Source organism: Lissotriton helveticus, chromosome 9 (assembly GCF_964261635.1).
Source record: "Lissotriton helveticus chromosome 9, aLisHel1.1, whole genome shotgun sequence".
Taxonomy (NCBI): domain Eukaryota; kingdom Metazoa; phylum Chordata; class Amphibia; order Caudata; family Salamandridae; genus Lissotriton; species Lissotriton helveticus.
In genome coordinates, this window is record NC_136070.1 from 1,107,363,446 (window position 1) to 1,107,377,506 (window position 14,061).

Here is a 14,061-nt window from a genome sequence, read left to right on the forward strand (position 1 = left end):
GGGAGGCTGACCTAAGATCTCTCGATGGAACATAGGGTGTGACCAGGGAGCAAAGGTATTTCGGGGCTGTCCCAGCTTCGATTTTATGCATGTAAGTAAGTGCCTTCAATTTGACTCTGTTTTCTATGGTTAGCCAATGCAGTTTCCGTCGAAATACGGAGATGGATTCTTTTTTTGGTACGTTACATAGAAGTCTAATAGCTGCATTTTGGGCCATCTGTAGTCTATGAGTTACTTGTGTGTTGGAACCCACGTAAAGGATGTTTCCGTAGTCTAACCGGGAGGTAATTATGGTATTGACTATCGTTTTGTTGGTAGTTTCGGGTAACAACCAGCAGATTTTTTTCAACCATTTGATGATAGAGAAGAAGGTGGCTGCAACTTTTACCGATTGGGCCTGCATACTCAAGGTGTCATTCACGATTACGCCTAAATTACGTACGTGGGGTACAGGGGTGGGTAGAGCTCCCATTTTGTCTGGCCAATGTTGTGTGCTCCAGAGGTTTTTTTGTTTACCCATTATGAGCACCTCTGTTTTCTCTCCGTTTAATTTTAGAAAGTTGGATTGCATCCAGGCTGCAATGTTAGTAAGTCCTGTCTTGAGTATAGAGGTGTCATTAGGTTTTTGTGCCGATAGTGAGAACATGATTTGAGAATCATCTGCGTATGAGAAGATTACCAGCCCAGATTTCTCTGCTAGCTCTGCCAGGGGTTTCACGTATAGGTTAAAGAGTAACAGACTCAGGATGGAGCCCTGAGGAACTCCATGTGCGAAGGAATGGGTTTTGGAACAGGCTTTTTGAGAAAAGACCTGAAAGGTTCTGTTTGAAAGAAAAGCTTGAATCCATTTCAAAGCTCCCTCACCGATTCCGATATCACTCAGTGTATTTAGGAGTCCCGTGTGTGAGATGGTGTCAAAAGCGGTGCTCAAATCAAACAGAATGAGCGCCACTGTTTCTCTGTTGTCTACATTCTGACGGATGGTTTCTGTGACCCCTAACAGGGTGGTTTCTGTTGAGAAACCCGCCCTAAAACCTGACTGTGAGGGGTGAAGTAGGTGATGCGAGGCTACATATTGAGTCAGATGAATATGTATATGTTTTTCCAGAACTTTGGACAGAATTGGTAGCAGTGATATGGGACAATAGTTTTTATTGTCATCTGGATCCACGTTGGGTTTCTTTAGCATTGGGTAAATCATGGCATGTTTCCAAGTGGGAGGAATTTCAGCCTTTTTGATTGATGTGTTAAGAAGATGTATTAGCACAGATAGCACGGAATGATCTAATTGCTTCAGAATGTTGGCTGGCAGTGGGTCAATAGGCGAACCCGATTTGATGGAATTCAAAAGTGAATTTGTATTTTCAGTTGTTAAAACGGGCTATTCCGTTAAGATGTAGTCCTTGCCCATTTCATTGTATTCAGATACATCTGGGGGATGGTATATCAAAGGTGAAGATGTATTAGTGTGTGCATTGCTATTTTCTGTCTGTTCCTGTGAGATTATCTCTTGGTAGATGCCCTCGACTTTATTTATAAAGAAGGCTGCTAAATCTTCGCATTTAGTTTGAGATAGCAGTGGTGGTTTAGCTACTGTCTCTGAGCCAGCGAGTTCCTTTACTGTGTTGAAGATTGTTTTGGCATTGTTAACGGCATTGCAGAATGTCAAATTGACAAAAGTTGCTCGAGCTTGTTTACATTCTTGGTGGTATTTGCTCAGACCCATCTTATAGGTTAGGTCTGTTTGGAGGGTAGATCATAATTTCTCCTCCAACTTCTTTCGAGGATCTTGCAATTGGTTTTAGAGATTTTTAAAGAATCATTATACCAAGGTGCTGGGGACGATGAATGGTTCTTCTGTATTCGGTGATAGGCAGGCAGGTGTCAATGGCTTCAGAGAGCCATTTATGGACTGACTCAGCGAGGGGACCAATTTTTTGTTCTAGAGTAGGTTTGTGTTTCTCCAGACGTTCATTAAGTTTGCCGATGTTAAGTTTTTTCCAATTTCTTTGTATTTCTCCGACTCCTTTGCTATTATTGGAGTTGAGATTATCATGGGGGGAGCTCACCTTAAAATGTATCTGATAGTGATCGGACCAACTAGTGGGAAGTGGTGGGGAGCAAGTGATGGTACTAAGGTTAGAAAAGATTGGATCAAGGAAATGTCCTACCATGTGAGTAGGACCGGAATTTAGAAGCTTTAAATTTAGCGAGGACATGTCCGATATAAATCTAGTAATATTGGTGCAGGTATGGCCTTCCAGATGTAAGTTCACATCTCCTAAGACTGTCAAATTAGCTTTGTTGATGGCTAAAGGGGAAACCTCTTCCATGAAAGTGGGGATCCAGTTTGCATGGTATTCAGGAGGACGATATATTAGTACTCCTCAGAACGTAAAGTTAGGGGAGAGAGAGAGTTTAAATAGGGCAACTTCACATGTAGTGATAGTTAGTGGCTCTAGAGAACAACAGTAATTTTTTTTAAAAATGATCGCAATGCCACCTCCAATCTTTTTTATTCTATCGAGTCTAGTTATTATTATTTTAACGAAGATACTATCTACGCGTTTCAGCAGCCACTACTGCCTTGTTCATATATATATATATATATTTATTATTGGGCACTTGTCCTCAATTCTGATTTGATTTAACATGAGATATATGCATTGGTCACTTTAAAAACAAGTACGATATGCCGCGCCTACATTGGGAAGTATTTAAGACCCTTTTTTGTTTCAATTCACGTCATGTGATCAAGCCTCGTTTGAGAGGTGAAACGCGTTATGACGGATGGCTGGTGTAATTGAATAAAAATCACTGGAGAAATTGCACGAAAATTTGGGCTTACTCTCGTTATTCCTTCAGGAGAAAAGATGTGGTGAATGGCGTTTTCGTTATATATATATATATATATATATATATATATATATATATATATATATATATATATATATATATTCACTGAAAAAAACATAGGTTTCACACCAGTTATAGTTAGGTGGAAATTTTACTCGCATAAAACCATTGAAATTCCCACGTTATAGTTAGTTGGACTCACTATAACTTGCGCGTGCAATGCACTGCTGATGATGTCACATATTACATCACTCATGACATGGTTAGTGACATCACTCATGACATCACTGATGACATCTCAAATGACATCACTGATGACAACATCCTTGTGACAAAGTGGCAGACCTCCTATCAGCATACAATAACCTTTGACACACACATTGAAAAATAGAAACTAACATTTTCTTAAAAAAGGAGAAACCAATACCAATTACAACAACTTATTAGGTAATTCCAACATCTACATACACATCTACTCATTCACCAACAGTTCTATATAGTCACTCATGCATGTACTTACTCATCATATGTACTCATACACCTATACATCCTGTTACACACTAATACTCATCCATATAGTTACTCACACACAAATTCACACATGCAAATAAACTATCAAAAAATCATTTACTTGATTATACTGCTATATACACACCACTACACATACTTCTACAGAAACGGAAACATGTTTACTCTCTTAAACAATCAATTATAAAAACACATACTAACTAACCCACCCATACACACAATCATCCACCCATACAGTCTTGCACACATGCTGTCTTCAAAATACATACAAATAGTGAATCACTCATTCATGCATCTGTGCTCTAAGTAATATCCCCCACCGAACCATACAGACACTGATACTGATACTCAAAAAAACAACTAATAACCCATATACACACTCATGTAGCTACTCACCTACCCATGCAGCCACTTATACACAAAGTGAGACACAGATACAGATATTTAAATATTTAAACATTACTCGCTAATATATGTATTCACTAAGATGCATTTAATAAGTCAGTTAACCAATCAATTTTACACAAAAAAATCCTCTTAGACATTTATTTACCCATTTATTCTTCCATCAACCTTTAGATATACATATATAAAAAATATGTATTTTTCAGAAAGATACACATTCACTGGATGATGTCATCAGTGATGTCATTTGAGATGTCATCAGTGATGTCATGAGTGATGTCACTGACCATGTCATGAGTGATGTAATATGTGGCGTCATCAGCAGTGCATTGAACGCGCAAGTTATAGTGAGTCCAACTAACTATAACGTGGGAATTTCAATGGTTTTATGCGAGTAAAATTTCCACCTAACTATAACTGGTGTGAAACCTATGGTTTTTTCAGTGAATTTAATAGGTTTTTTAAATGCTAATTCCTAACTATAACTGGTGTGAAACCTATGGTTTTTTCAGTGAAAAAAAAAAAATATATATATATATATTCACTGAAAAAACCATAGGTTATAGACCATATATAGTTAGGAATTAGCATTTACAAAACCTTGAAAATTCACTGAAAAAACCATAGGTTATAGACCATATATAGTTAGGAATTAGCATTTACAAAACCTTGAAAATTCACTGAAAAAACCATAGGTTATAGACCATATATAGTTAGGAATTAGCATTTAAAAAACCTTATTTTACTCACACAAAACCATTGAAATTCCATATATAGTTAGTTGCACTAACTATATATCGCGCACCCGCAATCCACTGCTGATGATGTCACATATTACATCATTCATGACATGGTCAGTGACATCACTGATGACATCACTGATGACATCTCAAATGACATCACTGATGACATCACTGATGACATCATCCAGTGACTGTGTGTTTCTGTAAAGTTTAAATATGTTTTACATATTGAAAAATGAGTAGATGTAGAAGTGTCTAAATAAAAGATTTAGTAGGTGCGTGACTGACTGTATGAGTGAGTGATTAAATGTGTCTCACTGAGTGCATGGGTTAGTGACTAAACTGTCTTAATTTGTGCATCATTATGTCTGTTGTTCTGTAAACTGCTGCATGTGTTGATCAGTAGCTTTATGAGTAACTATATGGGTTATTGATTGATTGTCCAAGTATTTGTATGGGAGACTGAGTGTGTGTGTGGCTGGCAGGGAGATGTGTGACTCTGTGCAGATCAATGTGTTCTTGTGTCAATGATTGTATAATAGAGTAAGAATGTGTTTGTATATGTTTGAAAATGTAAGGTACTCTATGTTTAACTGTATAGATTAGAAAATGGAAGTGTGATTGATTCTTTACAGGACTGACTAGGTGTGTGAGTAACTCCATGGATGAGTGGCAGAGTGTGAGTGTCTGTATAGGTGTATGAGTGCATATGATAGTGTTGTAAAGATGAGTGATTGTATGTATGAATGATTGTATAGGTGAATGAGTGAATGTGTGTGTAGACGTAGGAATCAGTGAGTGTGTATGTAGTACCTAGTATTGGTGTGTCAATGGTTTAAAAAAATATATTCTGTATTTAACACTGGGTGTAACAGAGGTTATATTAAAGTGTGAGGAGATGCATTGTATTGTCACATGAATGATATCATCAGTGATGTGACCATTGATGTCAAATGACATGTCATCAGTGATGTCATCAGTGATGTCATTTGAGATGTCATCAGTGATGTCATCAGTGATGTCATTTGAGATGTTATCAGTGATGTCATTTGAGATGTCATCAGTGATGTCATCAGTGATGTCATTTGAGATGTCATCAGTGATGTCATCAGTGATGTCATTTGAGATGTCATCAGTGATGTCATCAGTGATGTCACTGACCATGTCATGAATGATGTAATATGTGACATCATCAGCAGTGGATTGCGGGTGCGCGATATATAGTTAGTGCAACTAACTATATATGGAATTTCAATGGTTTTGTGTGAGTAAAATAAGGTTTTTTAAATGCTAATTCCTAACTATATATGGTCTATAACCTATGGTTTTTTCAGTGAATTTTCAAGGTTTGTAAATGCTAATTCCTAACTATATATGGTCTATAACCTATGGTTTTTTCAGTGAATTTCAATGGTTTTTTAATAGCAAATATCAAAAGCTTTAAAATGTATTCTTCTTTAAATCGAAAAATAAATTTTATATGTTTTAATACAATTTTTTTATGTATTTTTTTTTATTCGCTCCCGGTCCGCGAACCGGGCACCTTCCCGTTAGCTCAGTTTGGTGCCGCGACCCGGTCCACGAACCGGTAAACGTTCCGTTAGCGCAACTGCCGCGTTAGAAAACAACATCGTGACGTATCGCGTTGTCGCATGATACGTCATATGATGCGCCGCGTTAGCGTACCCGGAAGTGAACCGGTACGCGAAGCGAGACGCGAAGCGCAGCTTCCCGGAAGCGATCCGGGGCGCGGAGCGCGTAACGTAAACACAACAGGTCATGTGACTTGTTAATAACACTTTTCATTGGTTCATTTCACTTTTGGTTTCCTAATGATGTAAGACTAGGTCATGTGACCTAAAAGTAACACTTTTCATTGGTTTAGAACTTTTGTTTTTCCCAAATGATGAAAACCCCTCCTTGTTTCCTCACTCTGACTTTCATATTTGTGAGAGGAAGACCTTTTGTCATCACTGAGCAATGGCTTCATTAGTAGCTTCAGCTGGTGCATCCCCACCACCACCACCACCTCCTAGGAAGAGAGGACCACCTGCTAAAGTTATCATTCAGCAAGAGGAGGAAGAAGAGGAAGAAGAGGAAGAGCAGCAACAGAGGGAGTTTTTGCCTGAGGAGCCCAGGAGGTCTCATGTCAAAGAAAACTTTATTTGGCAATTTTTTAAATATCCCCGGGGCCAAAAAAAAGTCAATGCCCGGTACGTAACTTGCCTTATCTGTAAGAAAGATTTGTCCAGAGGGACAGATAAAAAATATAGTTATGGCAATTATACAATGCATCGCCATATGGAGAGGTGGCACCCTATCAACTACAGTGCTGCGCAGTTACGTGACCAGCAAGATAATCCTCCTTCTGTGGCCAGAAGATCAGTTGTAGAGGAAGTGACGGGACCAGAGGCGAGGGAGACGGTCCCAAATATACAGATGAGGTTCGGGGAAGTCAAACAAGTGTGCGTGCGTTGCAATCAGTTGATTTGCTACAGATAAAGTAGCATCACTCTAATCAACAAAGCTATCGACAATCATGATTGTCGAAAACGCCCCAGAAAATGAATTATCTTTTTTTTTTTGCTCCTGTTGAGCCATTTACAATGAATCGTTTTCGTTTCCCCCCCCAAAAAACCCCCCAAAAAATATAAAACCGTTCAAAAAATACAAAAAAAGTAAAAAAATGTTCAGAAAAATAATAAAAAAATATAAAACAACAAAAATAATTTAAAAAAAAGTTCTTTTCAGAACTACCTCCCCTTTTTAAAAAAATTGCTAGAATGTTTAGCACTCTGGCAACCTCTATTTCTTTTGGTTCGCTTCCCGGTTCGCTCGCCGGTACGCGAACCGGGTGCGAACCAAAAAAAAAAAAAAAGAAGAGTAAGTATAAGGGAAGGAAACAGAGAGTAATGTTAAAAGAAAGACAGCTATAGGGAGTAACACAGAGATACTGTTTGATAGATCTATTTACCGAAGAAAAGATGGAAGAGGGTATAATTGTGAAAAACAAAATAGATAAGGAAGTGGAAGAAAAAAAGGAGAGTAGAAGAATAATAAACAAGAGTTTCTTAGAGAATGTGAGTGAATGTTCAAAATAAGATTAAAACATGTGGAATAACAGAGAGAAAAAACAGAAAGCAGAAAAGAAGAAGTAACAGAAAAGGAATGATTGAAACAGCAAAGAAATGTAAATAACATAGGGGCATATTATCAACATAGGTGATAAAATTATCGCTGGTTTTATCGGCAGAAATCTGCCACTAAAGCCGATTTTGCGGCAGTTTTCTGCCGATAATGACTGTTTTTATCGGCAGAAAACTGCCGCTAAAGCCGCTTTTGAGGAAGAAAACTGCCGCTAAAGCCACTTTTGCGGCAGTTTTCTGCCGATAAAAGCAGCGATAATTTTATTGCCTGTGTTGATAATATGCCCCTTAGTGTGCTTGAACTACAGAGAGAAAGCATAATGAACAAGTAGTGAAAGAGTGATCAGTCAGAGACAGTGAGAGTAATAGAGACGGAGTGAGTGAACAAGAGTGAGGAAGTATGAGAAGAGAGGGACTGAGAAAAAGAGTGGAAGGAGTAGAGTAAGTAAGTAATAGAGAAAGGAATGAGGGAAGTAACAAAGGCAGGAAAGTGAGGGTTAAAGAAATGAAGTAGTGAAACTAATAGAAGTTAAATGTGATAGAAATGTAACGAAAAGAGTACAAAACATTTACCTTATAATTGTCGTTAACTTAGTCACTTGTTATTTTTATACTTTCAATCTGTGAAAGAGAGAACAAACATTTGAAAAATATTAAAACATGTATTTAAAAATTAGAAAAGACAAGGGAAAAGATTGAAGGACGAACAGTTTTTCAACAACTTTGACTCTTACAGAAGCCTCTGCTTCTCCATGCCCCTACACAGTCCTAAAAATATACATTTTAAACTAACAGTATCTTGATGCAGATGAAGTGAGGCCTATCTTGCAACATGGTGCATCTTTTGCACTGCTGCTGTCTCACAAAAGTGACGCAACGGTAGCGCAAAAGAGGTGCACAGCCATCATAAAACTGTCCCTAACATTTTAAATGATTGTTTCAGGATGCCAATAAGGTGTGTCCTATCCAGAGGTTTGTTTGAGGTGAGGCCTACTCAGGGTTGCAGATGAAATTTAGAGTTGTTGAAGAGTACAGAGGAGATAATACATGTCCATGCCTACCAATGAAGTGAGTCATGTCCACTTTACTCTTGAACAAAGGCCAGACCTCCTCTCTTTCCCTGGACAGGCCTAAACTTGATCTGCACAATGTGATTCATAATATTAGGAAACACAGGTGATGTAATTGAAAAACGTGCAATTTCTTTTGCTCATTTCACAATCACATCACTTGTGTTTCCTTTGCTTAGGTATCTCATTGTGCAGATGTAGTCCAGCATATGAAAGAGTATGCAGAAGTGCAGCACTGCATGCAACAACTTTGACACTTACTGAAACCTCAGCTTCTGCATGCCCCCTACACAGTCCTAATTATATACATTTTAAACTGACGGTATCTTGCTGGAGATGAACTGAGGCCTATCTTGCAACATGGTGCATCTTTTACACTGCTGCTGCGTCACAAAAGTGACGGAACAGCGGCGCAAAAGAGGCACACGGCCATCATAAATCTGCCCTTAACATTTTAAATGATTGTTTCTAGATGCTGATAAGGTGTGGCCTATCCACAGATTTGTTTCAGGTAAGTCCTACTCAGGGTTGCAGATGAAATTTAGGCTTGTTGAAGAGTACAGAGGAGATAATACATGTGCAGGCCTACCAACGAAGTGAGTCATGTCCACTGCACTCTTGAACAAATGTCAGACCTCCTTTGTCTCCTGGAACAGGCCTAAACCTCATCTACACCATGTGATGTGTAATGTTAGGAAACACAGGTAATTTAATTGAAAAACGTGCAATTTTTTTTTGCTCATTCCACAATCACATCACCTGTGTTTCCTTTGCTTAGGTATCTCATTGTGCAGATGCAGTCTATCATATGAAAGACTACGTAGAATGTGAGCACTGTATGCAACAACTTTGACACTTACAGAAGCCTCAGCTTCTTAATGCCTACTACACAGTTCTAAATGTATATCATAAATACAAAAAGTACAAAATTAATTATACATGTTAAATGGTTTATTTTTGCTGTTCTCAGAATTTATCAAATTTCACTAAAAACAGTGACTTGAAGGTATTCATCATATAACAGCGGGGAAAAAAACACAATCAAAATGATTGTGTTTAAAAAACCCATATAACATAACCAATCAGAAATCAGAACTCCTGAAAAGTAACTTACTTTCCATGACGTCGAAGGATATCCTATGAACAGCTTACACTCTGTTGTGCTGTTATTATTTTCAGCCCGCCACTTTCTGAAAGAAAAGCTCCATCGTTTTGACAAATATGTTACATACAATAAATGACTTCTCGCTCTCTACCGCACTTTTCCACAAGGCCAAATCGTGTAAGAGCCATTTATAACTCTTGGAATTCTTGTAAGCAAATCCCGTCATTTTGTATTTCCGCAACTTTCAGAAAGAAAACGTTCAAGATCACTTTCACAATCCTGTACTAGTAATATCTCACCCTTCTTGCTCACTCATGTTCCACATTTCCTATGACACTGATACTGCTTACTATGAAGCAGACTTACACTACCTCTATGACTACTACAATTATTTAATTCTCTACATCACTTTTAATCACAAAGCAATTTAAAACAGTAGATAAAATTATATCAACCCCTAGAATCATTATAGGCCAGTTACCTACCCTAAATTCTCTTTTCTGAAAACAGAAAGTAAGAATATTTTTAAGTAAAAAGGCAACATTGTATCGTAGTCAAATAGGAATCATTTACGAAACAGCAGCTTTTTTTACATTTTCAATAAGCTGTGTAATAAGCGGATCTTGTCAAAGGACCATCATGTCATATAATAGCTGCAGTTAAAAATGTTCTTCCTAAAATAAATGACTGTGTAGCCACAACATTTGTAATTAAAGTTGAAGACTTACTTTCATCAGGTTTATATAGTTGGAATTTTAAAATGACATTATAACCAAAAGTTTGGTCAAATAATCTAGACAGCATTGCAGACTTACATTACCTCTACTCCATGTTTTGATTGGCTGCTTGAATTAGCTTATAAAAAGAAACAGTTTTTCTGAACTCATTCAAAGTGCAGTTATTTTTCCATGACGTTAAGTGTTATGGTAAGAACACCGTTTGCTTTGGGAAATACTCTGTTGTCCTTTAACTAATCCGTGCCCACCACTTTCTGTAAGAAAACCTTCTTTTTTTCCAGGAACTATTTAAAACTTAAAAATTAACTTTTGACTCTGTACTACACTTATCCTCAAGGCCAAATAGTGTAGGAGCCATTAGAACCTCTTGAAATTCCTCAGAGCAAATCCCGAGATTCCTTCCCTAAAATTTTGGTTTTAAAAACACCAGGTAAGAATTTTTAAGGTCAAAAGGCAATTTTTTTTTAAAAGTTAAAACAGAATCATTGCAGAATGACCAGCCGTTTCTAGACTTTAAATAAGCTGTGTAATGTCCTGATGTTGTTGAAGGACCGTCATGATATATAATTGCTGCAGTTACAAAAGTCCTTCCTGATATTGACAACTGCGAAGCCACAACATTTTTAATTAAAGTTGTCAATTTTGTTCCATCAGGCCTACATCGTTGGAACATTAAAATGACATACTGGCCATATGTTCGTATAAATAATGTTGACAACATTTCAGACTTACATTGGCTACACTCCATGTTGTGATCAGCTGCTTTTACTAGCTTATTAAAGGACACTGATTTACTGTCTGGCAAAGTTAAATATATAAATTTTTCTGAGTCTACACTAGTAGTACTTGATACCCTACAGTTCTCGCAGTCATGCTGCCATTGATAAGAAAGCCCAAACAGGTGATCTACATCTACACCTTCATCATGCAATACATCAAGCATATACATTAAAAACTCCTGACAATCTTGCTGAATATTTTGAGAGAATTGTGTTTGACCTGAACATCTGTCTAACAGATTTCGAATTTCAGACACACTTTCTATTTTTGTTCTATCAGTGCTACATTTCTCTAACACAGAATTCAACAAACTGCAAAATCTTTGATCCGAATTGACCACAATCTCTTGTTTTACATTTTCTAGAGAAAACAAAACATTAACCACTACATTAGCATAGCAGTTGACACCTGAACTGTTTTCAAATTGAAAACCAACAACATCTTCAACAAAATCCTTTTTCTCAAGTCAAGTCAAATGATCTTTATTCGGAACAAAAACATCCATAAAAGTGCATACAAATGCAATTATAAAAACATTACAGTACAATGATAATATGACAGCTGGAAAAAAAAGGCATAAGCCAATTAATCTTATTTTACATAAACACACAAAAATGTCCCTCCTATTTTAAAAACAACAACATTTTACACAATTAAAAACTGTTTTCTAACAAACAGAGATAAAAAGATAAAAAGATGGATGGAGGAAATAGCAGCAATGTTTAATTGATCCTCGTCAGTCATGTGCAAAAGAGCGAATAAAACCCAATGTACAAAGAGCGCATTTATAAAGTGCATAGAAATATAGTGTGCAGATATTATACGTCAATACATAAGGTGGCTCGTGAACGAACGGCCGCTTTAAGAAAACAGCTCACTCTGAATATTACTTCATCAGATTCCAATGATAAAAAAGTTCTCAGTGCTTTTCTAAAGCAAGTCAACTTATGTTTTCTACAGTAAGACATCAAATAATGAGCAGAATTTTTTTATAAAAAACGCAGAAAAACAAAAAGTGCAAAATGCTCTGTTTCATATTTTGGTTACATGGACAGTACAGTGTTTCTAGATGTTTATTGTAACCCAAAGGAAAATTTAACAGATTTACTATGCTCCCGTCACGGAAGCGAAACAGCAAGCTTCTGTTCCATCTGCCAAGGTGTAAACGTAGATATCTGGCGGGAGGGCCTGGGTGTTTGATTTGTAAATCAGAATAACCCATGTATTTTATTACAGTACACTTTGACAGATTTTTCCTTTCCCGCTCTTCTCTATACATATGATACAATGCCCTTTGAATGGTAGTCTTGTGGGAATGATTTATCAAAGTAGGTGAGGTAAACAATTGACCATATCCTATGCTATCAAGGCAGTCTTTAACAGCTTTTAACCAGGGTATATAGTGTGCCCTGTCACATTTTAGGCAGTCCAAAATTATATCACGGGTCAAAATGGCAGCCGGGTTAATCCATAATTTTAGCCAAAAGAGTGCTGGTCTTGATTTTACAAAGTCTTCTATATATGAGATGTTTAATTCGTTGTGACATATATATTGAGGTGAACAAATGACCCCTCCCAGCACCTTCCGACAACCTGTTTTCTTCGGTTTGGAGATGGGTACAATTTGTGTAACCCCAAACCTCGGCGCCATAAGTACCAATTGGGATGCATTGGGTTTGATAAATTTTTACTAGTGGTGTAATCACATCAGCGTGGGAGGGTTGTCGCAAAGAAGTGACACAATTTATAGCTTTACCCAACTTGTTCCTGGCATAAGCAACGTGTGGTTGCCATGAACCTGAGCTTGAAAAAAGCAACCCCAGATAGGGAAAAGTACAAGTACTTTTCAAGACATTTGACCCTGATTTAATCTCAGCAATTTTATGTTTTTAGGGCCACAGCTCATAACAAATGATTTTTTAAAATTAGTGGTCAAACCTAGGTCTGCCATGAAATGGACAAAGCCTGATGTTAAAATACGGAGTGCCCTTGGTGTGCGGCCTATTAGGACCGCATCATCAGCATAAAGGAGGGTAGGTATAGGGACTCCATTTACATAGGGTACATCTTTTGTTAAGGTACTCAAAGAGGAGCTCAAATCATTAATATAAAGGATAAAAAGGAGGGGGGCCAGCACACATCCCTGTCTGACCCCCCTACCAATGTTGATATCGTTCGAGACTTTGCCAGATTGATTGATACGCACACGAGCTCTAAGATCACTATGTAAAAAAGCTAAAAAGTTCACCAAATAATCATCCAAACCATAATTTAAAAGAGTGGACCATAAACGAGAACGATTTACAAAATCAAAAGCCGAACTTAAGTCCATAAAACCAAAATATAAAGGAGTTTTTTTAGCAATATTATATTTTGCCATGATCAAACTCAAGTTCAGGCATTGTTCCACCATGCCAACATTACTGCGAAAACCAAGCTGGCTGGGGTTTAGAATCTTACTCTCCTCCGCCCAAGATGTAATCCTTTTAAAAATGACCCTTCCCAAGACTTTCAAGGTATTATCGATTAACGATATAGGACGGTAACACCCCGGGTCCAGCCTGTCACCTTTTTTAAAAATTGGCACGATGGTACTGCAAGACCATGTTTCCGGTAATTGTTCATTCGTTAAGTTATTAAAAACATTACATAACAATGGGGCCCAAAAGTTAAGTTCACACTTTAGCTGGT